The sequence below is a fragment of the Bidens hawaiensis genome, unplaced genomic scaffold (assembly GCF_021521415.1).
Source record: "Bidens hawaiensis isolate Kalapana, Puna unplaced genomic scaffold, B.hawaiensis_p1.1 tig00006709_1, whole genome shotgun sequence".
In the NCBI taxonomy this organism is placed as follows: domain Eukaryota; kingdom Viridiplantae; phylum Streptophyta; class Magnoliopsida; order Asterales; family Asteraceae; genus Bidens; species Bidens hawaiensis.
The window spans coordinates 110,965-125,263 of record NW_027491456.1 but is presented as its reverse complement, the minus strand read 5'-3'; positions in this window follow the sequence as shown (position 1 = coordinate 125,263).

Genomic DNA, 14,299 nt, shown 5'->3' with positions numbered 1-14,299 from the left:
AACTGGTCACATTATTATAAAGTTACATATATACTCACATCATATCACTAATAATTCAATTCTACACAAGAACTAACCTTGGAAACTTTTTCGGGTCAATAGTTAATTCATTGATATGCCAGAAAAGAGTTTAAACTACAACATCAAGCGTTAAACTCGTTAAATAAAAAGGGCGCGTTGAACGGACTCAGAATGCTGAAAGTGAACAACCTGAGATGTGCATAAAAAACCATAAACTAAGAACCGAATATTGATTACACATAATCTGTGTTTCAACTAAATCCTACGGATAGAAATGATGATGATTTGCAAGTTTCGTGTTAATTTAAAGTTCGCATGTCCAAATGTTTATATTCCCAAGTAGAACAAAGTTATATCGGTTTTACATATACATAAAATTTATCGTGAAAAAAATAAACAACTTGTGTACCCTTAAAGAGATTAATCTTAAACAACCAATTCCATTAGCAGTTAATCTGATGAACATAAACTGCTCTTCACTGACTTGATAAATTAATACTAGGATATAATAACTGACATAAGAAACTAACTAAGTATACATACACATAGATCTAACTAACCATGCATAAACACCGAAACTACTAAAATTAATAATAAAATAACAGGACATAAAAGATTGCACGTACAAGAACAGATGTTGAACAAAGTATGATGATGATGAACGATAAGTGACACACACAGAGATTTTGAGGGCTTTGAATTTATGCAGTTTAGACAAGTCACAATGCACAATATTGGATAGATAAACAAACATATGATACTATTATTAATTGTTATTTTTTTATAACTTATATAGTTTAATAGTGAGAGATAAAAACTAACTGTCAATCATTAATTACGCATGTCAAGATTTCAAACTAATTCGTTAGTGTAACATGTCATGATTAATTATAACTAATTTTTCAATAAACACATGTCTTGATTTTTTTTAAGTAATTAGCCGATATATATATAAACCTATGTTAGGTGTACTTAGTTATACTTGGTGACACAAGGCTGATTCATGTTAAGTATTAATGAGTTATAATTTATATTTCGTTATACAACACTATTTCTTTTGAATGACAATTTTGTGTACCTAAAATCCGGATTTGAACCCATCACGTTTCTTTGAAGGGGCAAACATCATACCACTAGAACACAAGGTCATAGATTATTACGTATTAATGATACATTCCCTAAAATAGATGATAATAAGCACGCTAAGTATTAATGAGTATACACTTGATGATACGTTACATAATTTATCGTGTGATGGGCCTTGTCAACTCAACATTACCACTGAGATCACCAATTGCACCGAGACCACCCAATATGAACACATGTGAAACGAAATTTTATATTTAACATTGCAAGGAATTTTTTATGTGATACCGCGTTCAACCTCTCTCTCTCTCTCTATACACATACACACACTAGCTAGTGTTTAGAACATGCGCTTTTGTGGCAGGGCCATGAAACCGAACAATTTATTGAAGTAAAAACCTTGAACCACGCACGTGTATTGCGACATGTTAACTCGTAAAACTTAGATTGATATGTAGAACTTGTATGTTGTTATGCACAACTCCGTTTTGACCAAATCCAACTCAAAACAAAATCCAACTCAAAAACTCTCTCAAACTTCCCCTTCATTCACAACAAAAAATATGGCATTTCCAAATTACTTGCTTCCCTTAGACACCGATAGCTCTTCGTCTTCGGACGATGACATTCTCAAATGGTTCCCGTTGCTATATAACTAACTTGAAGGCCCGAGCCGTCCAAAGAAAAAAGTGGTGGAGCGTGATCGTATACATGCCCACGACGTGCTAATGAACGACAATTTTGTGGAGGAGCCGAAATACAATGACGAGACGTTTAGGGAACGCTTTCGTTTGCCGAAATCTTTATTTTTAAAGATTGTTGTCACACCCTCAAAATCCACTAACGGAGTTTTACCGTCAGAGGGTGTGAACTAACAGGATCGGAATCATTAGTTATAATCAAACCATAAAACAAAGTTTCAAAACCATGAAAACATTTACGAGTAGTTAAATGCGGAAGCGTAAAACCATCGCAGACAATGTTACGTCACGCAGGACGACTTAAAACCCAATGATAATAGTTTAAAATAAATTTTTCATAATTAGAATGTTTCAAGCAATGCATGTTCCTAAACCGCGCACCCGCCTCGGATACTTGAGAATAACATACTAAAAGTGTCAACACAAGGTTGGTGAGTTCACAAGTTTAAATAAAAATAAAGCGTTCAGCGTTTCCGTTCAGCGTTGTGCGTTACAGCGTTACAGCGTTTTGCGTTACAGCGTTTTGCGTTACAGCGTTTTGCGTTACCAGATAGTGTTATGTCAATTATATATCGATAGGTAGCTAGTCTATACAACAAGTATTACTAAGTGTTCGACACCGAAGCTGACTCGTTTATTAAGTGCCTTGTCACCAGGTCCTCCAGACCATGGTACGTGTTAGCCAAAATTACACCCGCTCGACCTCCAGTCGAGTTTAGAGTTGGGTGGGGTTTGTCAAACCAAGTAGGACTACTCAACAGTGACTCGCTATTCTAAATATTAACCGGTTCGATGTGTAGGACTTCAAATGTTTCGTTTGCCACTTAGCCTTTACAAGTGATATATAATTTATAACAAAATCTTAAATGCGTTTTCGGAGTATGTTATCTCCCCCAAGTGAAAAGCGTTTAAAAAAGTTTAAAAGGGGAAAGTGAAACTCACTGTTTGCGAAGTATTCCCAAAATAATTCACCAAGATGCGCGTCACATAAAAACTCTCTCTAGCGTTCTAAAACAACAAAGAGATTTTTCTAAGTGTCGGAATATTATCGAGTCTCTAGACCCGGCACATAATACCTATGCACATAACATGTTTCGTGTTTCGTTTGTGAATTGTGTGTGACTTTAACAAATGTATTTGTGATACGTTACATGTGTAAACAATTATTTACGTGTCATGTATTCATAAAGTACATCACTAGCAATTACTCCCCGTAAGGGCAATTTGGTCAACACATAACAATTAACTAGCCATTATTCCCCATGAGGGCAATTTGGTCAAATCATAACAATTATATAGCAAGTATCATGTTTCATGCATTTTCACAAAATTCAGCAGCTAGTTTCACCGAGACAGAAATTCTACTTGAAAGATTGTACTATCTCACCGATCACAGCATCACAATTAATTTACCAAAAATCATCACAGAAGCATATATGTCTTAGGTTTCCAGAACATATTTTATTATATTTTTATTCCACATAGTTTTCTCACAATCATCAAATCATTACAGCAAACTCATAACAGTCAAATTCATGCGCAACAGAATGTTATTTGCAATTACCGTTAAACGAAAAATACAATAAATGCAAGACCACTTGGGTTAGGTTCCTAACTCAATGAGTCAACTTCCAGAAGTGGAACCAACCCAATTGGTCTCGTAGTTCATGAGATATAACATTTACAAAACAACCTAACAGCAGGTCTAACAGCTCAGCTTTGCACAACGTTTTTGTAAAATCATAAAAGTTAACTTCTACTTGTCCAAAAATTACAAGTTTATATTCTTTAGAAACTAGACTCAACCTAGTTTACTTTAGTATTAATAATCTCAACCAATTTTCATGTTTACACTTCGTTACAGTCACTTAAACATCAAATACACATTCTGTCCAGAAACTGTTTGCATCCAAACTCAACATAGTAACAATCCATGAACTATCATGCATTCATATAATCCTCTAGACTCCATAAACACCATCCATGCACATCAATTACATATTACATACTTGATTAGGGTTTATGTTTGAACTCAAATTAAAGACACAACAATCAACATGTTACAATATCGATTCTACTTATCAAATCATCAATTAATCAACAACAATCATATTAACTACATATACATATAGAATCGGCAGCTAGGGTTTACAATTAACCCAACAAACATCAAAATCAAGTAATAAGAATGTATAGGATAATCAATTATACCTTCCTAGCACCTAATTCTTCAATCAAAGCTTGAAATTGATGGTGTATTTGTGTGTGTATGTCGACGGCAGCCAAGGGAGCAAAGGGAATGGGGGCTGATCGGTTTTGAGTGGGGAAAGAAAAGAATAGTTAGGGTTTAGTTAATGATGTATTTATAAACATAACATGTTACATTCAAGTCCCTCCACTTTCAATTGTTGTTTTTCTAGCTTAATTAACTAGTTCTAGTACATTGAGTTAACGTTTATAACAACGTTATCACATAACACATAAGTCTAACACATAATTATCACATAATTACTGTTTTGACGTTTTTCGTTTATTCATCAATCGTTTGCGTCAACTCGTTTGCGTTTCGGTGCAATTCCCGAAAGACTACACATGTAGTAAGTGTTAAGCGTCATTTAAACCCTAGTTTAAATGTAATGAGGTGTGCGTTATAGATTCAGTGATCTTAAGTTTGAATTGACGGAGTTGAGTTAACGGAGTTAACCTGAAATTGACGATTGTCACATCATTCCCATGTTAAAGAATTTTCGTCCCGAAAATTTGAGTCAAGTCGTGATGAGTGTCTGAAAAAGTAAGAAAAATTTTCAGTTTGTCATATCATCCCCTAGTAGAAAGAAATTTCGTCCCGAAATTTAATTCATACCTCCGGTGATGTCTGACGGTTTGCCGGGTTTCGCGGTTTTCTGTGTTTGGTTAGCCCTTCAAAAAGGTGAGGATACTTTTTCATCATTTGATCCTCACGTTCCCACCTGAACTCCGGTCCACGTCTCGAGTTCCAACGAACTTTAACGATTGGAATTTTGCTGTGCTTGAGTGTTTTGGTTTCCCAATCCAAAACCTCGACTGGTTCCTCAATGAAACGTAACTGTTCATCAACTTGCAGTTCCTCCAAAGGGACTACTTGGGTTTCATCAGATGGGCATTTCTTCAAATTGGACACGTGGAATACATTGTGTACGCCACTGAGTTCCATTGGTAGGTCCAATCGGTACGCCACCGGACCAATGCGCTCAGTTATTCGATAAGGACCAACATATCGTGGGTTGAGTTTGTTTCGCTTACCAAAGCGAACCACACCTTTCCAAGGTGAGACTTTGAGTAACACTCGATCGTTCACTTGAAATTCGAGAGGTTTTCGGCGCTTGTCGGCGTAAATCTTTTGGCGGTCTCGTGCTGCTGTCATGCGATTTCGGATTTGAACAATCTTTTCCGAAGTTTCGAGTACTAGTTCTGGACCAGTGATTTGGCTGTCACCCACCTCTGCCCAGCAGAGTGGTGATCGACACTTCCGTCCGTACAGCGCTTCAAACGGCGCTGCCTTAATACTTGCGTGGTAGCTGTTATTATACGAAAACTCTACCAAGGGTAAGTGGGGTTCCCAATTTTTTTCCGAAATCCAATACGCAGGCACGCAACATATCCTCCAGGTTCTGAGTAGTTCGTTCACTTTGCCCATCCGTTTGAGGATGGTATGCTGTGCTCATATCAAGACGGGTGCCTAGTGCGCTTTGCAGCGACTTCCAAAAGTGCGAAGTGAAACGAGAATCTCGATCGGAAATGATTGAGACAGGCACTCCGTGTCTAGATACCACTTCTTTCATGTAGACGCGAGTCAGTCTTTCCATTTTGTCCGATTCCTTAATCGCTAAGAAATGTGCAGACTTAGTCAACCGGTCAACGATCACCCAGATGGTATCGCATCCCGTCGGTGTCTTAGGTAAACCCGTAATAAAATCCATTGAGATGTGTTCCCATTTCCACATTGGGAGTTCCGGTTGTTGCAGTAGGCCAGATGGTTTCTGGTTTTCTATCTTGACTCTGGCACAAGTCAAGCATCTACTCACGTAGGTGGCAATGTCGGCTTTCATGTTCGGCCACCAGTAAAGTGCCTTTAAATCATGATACATTTTATCTGAGCCAGGGTGGATAGAATATCGGGACTTGTGTGCTTCGTCCATCACCAGAGTTCTCAACTCTCCGTACCGTGGAACCCAAATCCGGTTCTCAAAATATCGGACCCCGTCCGATCTGGTTTCAAGTTGCTTGTTCATGCCCCGCATGAGTTCCGATGGAAGATTATCATCTTTCAAAGCTTCAAGTTGCGCATCGCGAATCTGATCGGGTAAGCTGGCATGAATCGTGAGTTGCAATGCTCGCACTCGTCTGGGTTTATCTGTTTCTTTTCTGCTGAGGGCGTCGGCCACTACATTGGCCTTGCCAGGGTGGTACTTGATGGCACAATCATAATCCTTAAGCAGCTCGACCCAACGACGCTGTCGCATGTTCAGCTCCTTCTGATCGTAGATATGTTGGAGACTCTTGTGGTCGGTGTAAATGGTAAACTTGGTACCGTACAAGTAATGCCTCCATATCTTAAGAGCAAACACCACAGCTCCGAGTTCCAAATCATGGGTCGTGTAGTTCTTCTCGTGAACCCGTAGTTGTCGAGAGGCGTAGGCTATTACCTTCTCGAGTTGCATCAGCACACAACCGAGACCTTGTATAGATGCGTCACAGTGTACCTCAAAATTTTCCGTTCCCTCGGGGAGGGCTAGAATAGGGGCGCTACAAAGTTTGGTTTTCAACAGTTGAAAAGCGGATTCTTGCGCGTCACCCCAATTGTACTTAGTGCCTTTGTGAGTCAAAGCGGTGAGGGGTTGAGCAATCTTTGAAAAACCCTCGATGAAACGTCGGTAGTAGCCGGCCAGTCCTAGGAATTGCCGCACCTCAGTCGGAGTCTTAGGTGCTTCCCAGTTTTTGATGGCCTCTACCTTACCGGGATCGACATGGATACCATTCTCGTTGATCACATGTCCTAAAAAGTGAACTTCGCGAAGCCAAATTTCACATTTCGAGAGTTTAGCATACAGTTGTTCCTTCTTCAATAACTCCAGAATTACCCTTAAGTGTTCTTCATGGTCAGCTTCGTTCTTGGAGTAGACGAGAATATCGTCAATGAACACAATCACAAACTTGTCGAGGAACGCCTTGCATACTCGATTCATGAGATCCATAAATACGGCTGGTGCGTTGGTTAGGCCAAAAGGCATAACCGAAAACTCGTAGTGACCATACCGTGTTCTGAAAGCCGTCTTTGAGATATCTTCTTCGCGCACTCTCAGTTGGTGGTAACCGGATCGCAGATCGATCTTCGAGTAGTAACTCGATCCTTGAAGCTGGTCAAACAAATCATCGATTCGGGGTAAAGGATAACGGTTCTTGACCGTCACCTTGTTCAACTCCCGGTAGTCGATGCACATGCGGAAAGTCCCGTCCTTCTTTCGGACAAATAAGACAGGGGCTCCCCACGGCGATGAGCTAGGTCGGATAAAACCCTTATCCAACAAATCTTGCAGCTGAGTGGACAACTCCTGAAGCTCCGCCGGTGCGAGCCGATACGGGGCTCGTGCTATGGGTGCTGCACCGGGTGTCAACTCGATTTGGAATTCGACTTGTCGTATAGGAGGGAGTCCAGGCAAATCATCCGGGAAAACTTCCGGAAAATCTCGCACAACTGGTATATCTTCAATTCGCTTCTCCTCCGCGGGTTTCTCAACAATCTGCGCCAAAATTGCCGGATGACCCTTTCGCAGGTACTTCTGCGCCTTCATGAGGGTAATAACGCTGGTGGTCATCCCGCTTCTCTCACCTCGGACCGAAATGATCTCCCCGGAAGGGGTAGAAATGTGAACTATCTTGTCGTGACATAAAATCTCCGCTCGATTCTCGGATAACCAGTCCATGCCGACAACGACATCGAAACTACTAAGCGTAAAAGGAATAAGGTCGATGTCAAAGACATGACCTGACAGTTTTAACTTACATCCCGCAAGTACATGAGTCGTTACTATAGTCTTACCGTCAGCTAATTCAACAGGAAACTTAGCATCTAACGGAGCTGGGGTTAAGTCTGAGAGTTGACTAAAGGCTTTCGACACAAACTCCTATCAGCTCCAGTGTCAAACAATACAGAAGCAAAACAATCGTTTACAGGGAACTTACCAGTCACCACGTGCGGATCATTGCGGGCTTGACCCGACCCAATTACAAACGCTCTTCCCTTGCCATTGCTTCCACCATTACTGCCACTTCCATTACCCCCATTGTTGTCGTTCTGTTTCAGCTTGGGACAATCCTTCCTGAAGTGACCTTCCTGCCCACATTCGTAACATCCCTTCATCGTCATAGGTGGTTTAGGAGCACCCTTTGCCGCAAGGTCTCCTCTACATTCTTTCGCTTGGTGACCCATCTTTCAGCATCTTTGACACTTGACGCGGTCACATTGGCCAACATGATGATAGTTGCACCTATTGCACTTTGGATATTTTCCAGCATATCCGCCCGAACCCTGCCCGCTACCGTTGTTATTGTTTTTGTGATTCTGAGTGTTAAAGCTTCGAGTGAATTCGGGCTTTCGGTAGTGTTGCTGCTGTGGGGGGTTCGAGGATGAGGATCTGGTATTGTCAAACTTTCTCTTTCCGCTGCTCGGGTTGCTGTTGCTGTTGTTGTCATTGCTCGGGTTGTCACGGGCTTTAGTGGTTGAACCCCTAGGTGGTAACGCACCTTGGGTCACAGCCTGATCCGTCAGTTTGTGAGCTAAACGGATCGCTTGTTGAATCGTGGCTCACCATGCCCTGAATCTGTGGTGCTAACCCATCAATATACATTTCAATCCTCTTACTCGGCGGGTCTACCATCCGTGGACACATCACAGCCAACTCGTGAGAACGGGTGGTGTAGGCTTCGATTTCTGAACCCACCATCTTCAATGACCAAAACTCGGATTCCAACTTTGCAATCTCCTCTCTCGGACAGTACTCTTCTCGCATCATGTTCTTGAACTCCTCCCAGTTCATCGCGTTAGCCAGTTCCAATCCAAGAATTTGCACATCTGCACATCGTCTGGGGACACCTCTGAGTGTGCCTCTGGCTCAGCCGGTTCTTCCTCCGGTTCTCCTTCGGGTTCCTCCTCGGGATCCTCCTCAGGCTCCTCTTCGGGATCTTCTTCAGGTTCCTCTTCAGGCTCTGCCTCAGGTTCGGCTGCGTTCTGAGCAAGTTGCATTTGTAAGACATCGCAACGCTCTCGAGCTATCTCGGTTCGGGTCCTTGCTACTTGGAGTTGCTCTTGCAAGTCTATCATCTCGGCTTGCATCTTCCTCATAATCTTCATCTGTTGATCACTAACTTCTTGCATTTCCTTCGTTGCCGCTGCCATGCGGGCAATCTCCTCCTTAGTCTCGGTTCCGTCTTTTAACAGTCCGGAAACGTTCGCTCTCGTATAGCGCATGTAACCCACGTCACGCTCCAAGCATGAAACAACAGCTGCGAGAACTCGCTCTACAGGTTCGGTTATGGGTGGTAGGGTGTTGGGATAAGCAGGGTGGTTCGGGTGAGGTAACGGGGGAACTTGTTCGCGATAGACCATACGTCTGATCATGTTAGGGTACCAATCCCAGCTAACGTCGTTTTCGTATATGCCTCCGGATAGGCGGTACCTCTTCGGTGCGGGAGCTTCGAGTTCCGGGACTACTCGGGGTGGCGATGCGGTAGGTATCTGTGGTTCCTTCCCATGAGCATGAGTCATCGGATCAGATGATGATGAGGGTAGCGGCGTCGACATTCCTACAGGTAAGCCGTGTATGCGCGCGCGTATGAGTGAAAGAGGTAAAGAGAATCGATAACAAAGACTACACAAATCTATGCAGTGCGTATCATTATAACAAATGGGTCGTCGTGGTTATAGTCTAGTATGCATTTAGCTTCTAGTTCGCTCTAACCAATGGCTCTGATACCAATCTGTCACACCCTCAAAATCCACTAACGGAGTTTTACCGTCAGAGGGTGTGAACTAACAGGATCGGAATCATTAGTTATAATCAAACCATAAAACAAAGTTTCAAAACCATGAAAACATTTACGAGTAGTTAAATGCGGAAGCGTAAAACCATAGCAGACAATGTTACGTCACGCAGGACGACTTAAAACCCAATGATAATAGTTTAAAATAAATTTTTCATAATTAGAATGTTTCAAGCAATGCATGTTCCTAAACCGCGCGCCCGCCTCGGCTACCTGAGAATAACATACTAAAAGTGTCAACACAAGGTTGGTGAGTTCACAAGTTTAAATAAAAATAAAGCGTTCAGCGTTTGCGTTCAGCGTTGTGCGTTACAGCGTTACAGCGTTTTGCGTTACAGCGTTTTGCGTTACAGCGTTTTGCGTTACCAGATAGTGTTATGTCAATTATATATCGATAGGTAGCTAGTCTATACAACAAGTATTACTAAGTGTTCGACACCGAAGCTGACTCGTTTATTAAGTGCCTTGTCACCAGGTCCTCCAGACCATGGTACGTGTTAGCCAAAATTACACCCGCTCGACCTCCAGTCGAGTTTAGCGTTGGGTGGGGTTTGTCAAACCAAGTAGTACTACTCAACAGTGACTCGCTATTCTAAATATTAACCGGTTCGATGTGTAGGACTTCAAATGTTTCGTTTGCCACTTAGCCTTTACAAGTGATATATAAGTTATAACAAAATCTTAAATGCGTTTTCGGAGTATGTTATCTCCCCCAAGTGAAAAGCGTTTAAAAAAGTTTAAAAGGGGAAAGTGAAACTCACTGTTTGCGAAGTATTCCCAAAATAATTCACCAAGATGCGCGTCACATAAAAACTCTCTCTAGCGTTCTAAAACAACAAAGAGATTTTTCTAAGTGTCGGAATATTATCGAGTCTCTAGACCCGGCACATAATACCTATGCACATAACATGTTTCGTGTTTCGTTTGTGAATTGTGTGTGACTTTAACAAATGTATTTGTGATACGTTACATGTGTAAACAATTATTTACGTGTCATGTATTCATAAAGTACATCACTAGCAATTACTCCCCGTAAGGGCAATTTGGTTAACACACATAACAATTAACTAGCCATTATTCCCCATGAGGGCAATTTGGTCAAATCATAACAATTATATAGCAAGTATCATGTTTCATGCATTTTCACAAAATTCAGCAGCTAGTTTCACCGAGACAGAAATTCTACTTGAAAGATTGTACTATCTCACCGATCACAGCATCACAATTAATTTACCAAAAATCATCACAGAAGCATATATGTCTTAGGTTTCCAGAACATATTTTATTATATTTTTATTCCACATAGTTTTCTCACAATCATCAAATCATTACCGCAAACTCATAACAGTCAAATTCATGCGCAACAGAATGTTATTTGCAATTACCGTTAAACGAAAAATACAATAAATGCAAGACCACTTGGGTTAGGTTCCTAACTCAATGAGTCAACTTCCAGAAGTGGAACCAACCCAATTGGTCTCGTAGTTCATGAGATATAACATTTACAAAACAACCTAACAGCAGGTCTAACAGCTCAGCTTTGCACAACGTTTTTGTAAAATCATAAAAGTTAACTTCTACTTGTCCAAAAATTACAAGTTTATATTCTTTAGAAACTAGACTCAACCTAGTTTACTTTAGTATTAATAATCTCAACCAATTTTCATGTTTACACTTCGTTACAGTCACTTAAACATCAAATACACATTCTGTCCAGAAACTGTTTGCATCCAAACTCAACATAGTAACAATCCATGAACTATCATGCATTCATATAATCCTCTAGACTCCATAAACACCATCCATGCACATCAATTACATATTACATACTTGATTAGGGTTTATGTTTGAACTCAAATCAAAGACACAACAATCAACATGTTACAATATCGATTCTACTTATCAAATCATCAATTAATCAACAACAATCATATTAACTACATATACATATAGAATCGGCAGCTAGGGTTTACAATTAACCCAACAAACATCAAAATCAAGTAATAAGAATGTATAGGATAATCAATTATACATTCCTAGCACCTAATTCTTCAATCAAAGCTTGAAATTGATGGTGTATTTGTGTGTGTATGTCGACGGCAGCCAAGGGAGCAAAGGGAATGGGGGCTGATCGGTTTTGAGTGGGGAAAGAAAAGAATAGTTAGGGTTTAGTTAATGATGTATTTATAAACATAACATGTTACATTCAAGTCCCTCCACTTTCAATTGTTGTTTTTCTAGCTTAATTAACTAGTTCTAGTATATTGAGTTAACGTTTATAACAACGTTATCACATAACACATAAGTCTAACACATAATTATCACATAATTACTGTTTTGACGTTTTTCGTTTATTCATCAATCGTTTGCGTCAACTCGTTTGCGTTTCGGTGCAATTCCCGAAAGACTACACATGTAGTAAGTGTTAAGCGTCATTTAAACCCTAGTTTAAATGTAATGAGGTGTGCGTTATAGATTCAGTGATCTTAAGTTTGAATTGACGGAGTTGAGTTAACGGAGTTAACCTGAAATTGACGATTGTCACAATTGTAGCCGGCGTCGAAGCAAACGATAAATGGTTTCATGAATCTTACGACGCGAGGGGCAACGAAGTTTTACGGCGCTTCAAAAATGCACATCCGCTATTCGTCAACTAGCGACAGGTAACCCACCCGACCAATTCGATGAATACTTACAAATGTATGAGAGAACTTCCCGTGAATGTCTACAATTCTTTTGTAACGCGATTATAAAATTGTATGGCAAAGAGTTTCTACGAAAACCAACAAGACACGACATTACACGTCTTTACGCCGCACACGAGGCTAGATGGCATTTTCCAGGGATGCTCGGTAGCATCGATTGTACGCATATCGAATGGAGGAAATGTCCACGGGAGTTGCGAGGGGCATATGTTAGGGGTGATATCAAACGGCCGACCATCTCACTAGAAGCGGTTGCGTCAAATGATTTATGGATTTGGCATTCTTATTTTGGTGTTCCCTGCTCAAACAACGGCATCACTATTCTGTACACATCACCGTTGTTTCAGAGCGTAACAGATGGCACCGCACCTTTCTGTCCGTATTTTGTCAACGGGAGATATTACAGACGTGGCTACTATCTTGTCGATGGTATCTACCCGCAATGGTCTGTTTTTGTGAAAGCCTTTTCGTTTCCTGTCGAGATCAATGAAAAGGCGTTCAAGAAGTTGCAAGAATCGGCAAGAAAAGATTTTGAGAGAGCTTTCGGTGTTTTAAAGGGTAGATGGTGCATACTTAGTCGACCGGTTCGTGCAATGAAAAAACCCATGATCTCTAGCTACGTGTATGCATCAATCATATTACACAATATGTTAATAAAAGAAGATGGAAATGCAATTTCTCCAGATTGGGTACCGGATCCTCCGACTCAAGTTCCCGTTCCCGATGATGTCTAATTAGACTTGCGGGTTGAAGATATTCATCATCGGTTGAGATAGGATCTAGTTGAGCTTATAGGTTCTTTAGGTTTGGAATTTCCGGATTCAGACGGGGAGTAGACGTTTATTGTAACTTTTATTTTTTATTTCTAATTTTAAGTTGAATTATGTTCTAGTAAACCATTATTTTTATTTTTTAAGTTCTAGTAAAATATTGTTTTATTTTTTTTAAGTTGCAATAAAAAAAAACAAATACAAAAATATTCCTATCATACACCACCACCCCTAGTAAAAATCCATCACATGTGATGGATTTGAGGTTGGTGATGTGACATCATTTGATTGGGTGAGTTATGTGAGATGAGAAATTGCATCACATCCACCACCCATCCCCTTATAACGTGACAGAAATTAATTAATTAATAGGCTGCCCTGGCATTGTATTTCCTTTTCTTTTGGTCCACTAAACCAAACAATTACGGTATGTATTATTGAATATCGAGCGTAGAGTTATTTAGCTATTTTATATTTTATTATAAAAATGTTAAAACTGACTGTTATAAACATATTATCATGTCCGTGTTTGGTAAAATTACAATCAAAACACGACAAATATAATATTCCAACTAGACCTGTAAATTTAATTGATTTCAATAGGGGTGTGCTTGATGCGGTTTTCAGCTAAAACCAAAACTGTGGTTTTTGGAGTTTTTAAAACCGTTCGATTTTAGTTTTTCGGTTTTCTGTTTTCTTTTTAGTTTCGGTTTTTTCGGATTTTGTCATTTGAGCTTGAATATTTTAGGTCAAAAAAAAGTGGGCAAACAATAATGAATATAGGTATAAATAATTTTGTTTATTGTAAAATAATCTACTATTATGTATTTGACCAAAAATATTCTGAGTTACATATTTATTAAATTCTTATAGATTACTTAATATAAAATATAAAAAAAACAAAAATTTAGGAATTCGGTTCGGTTTTTATTACATG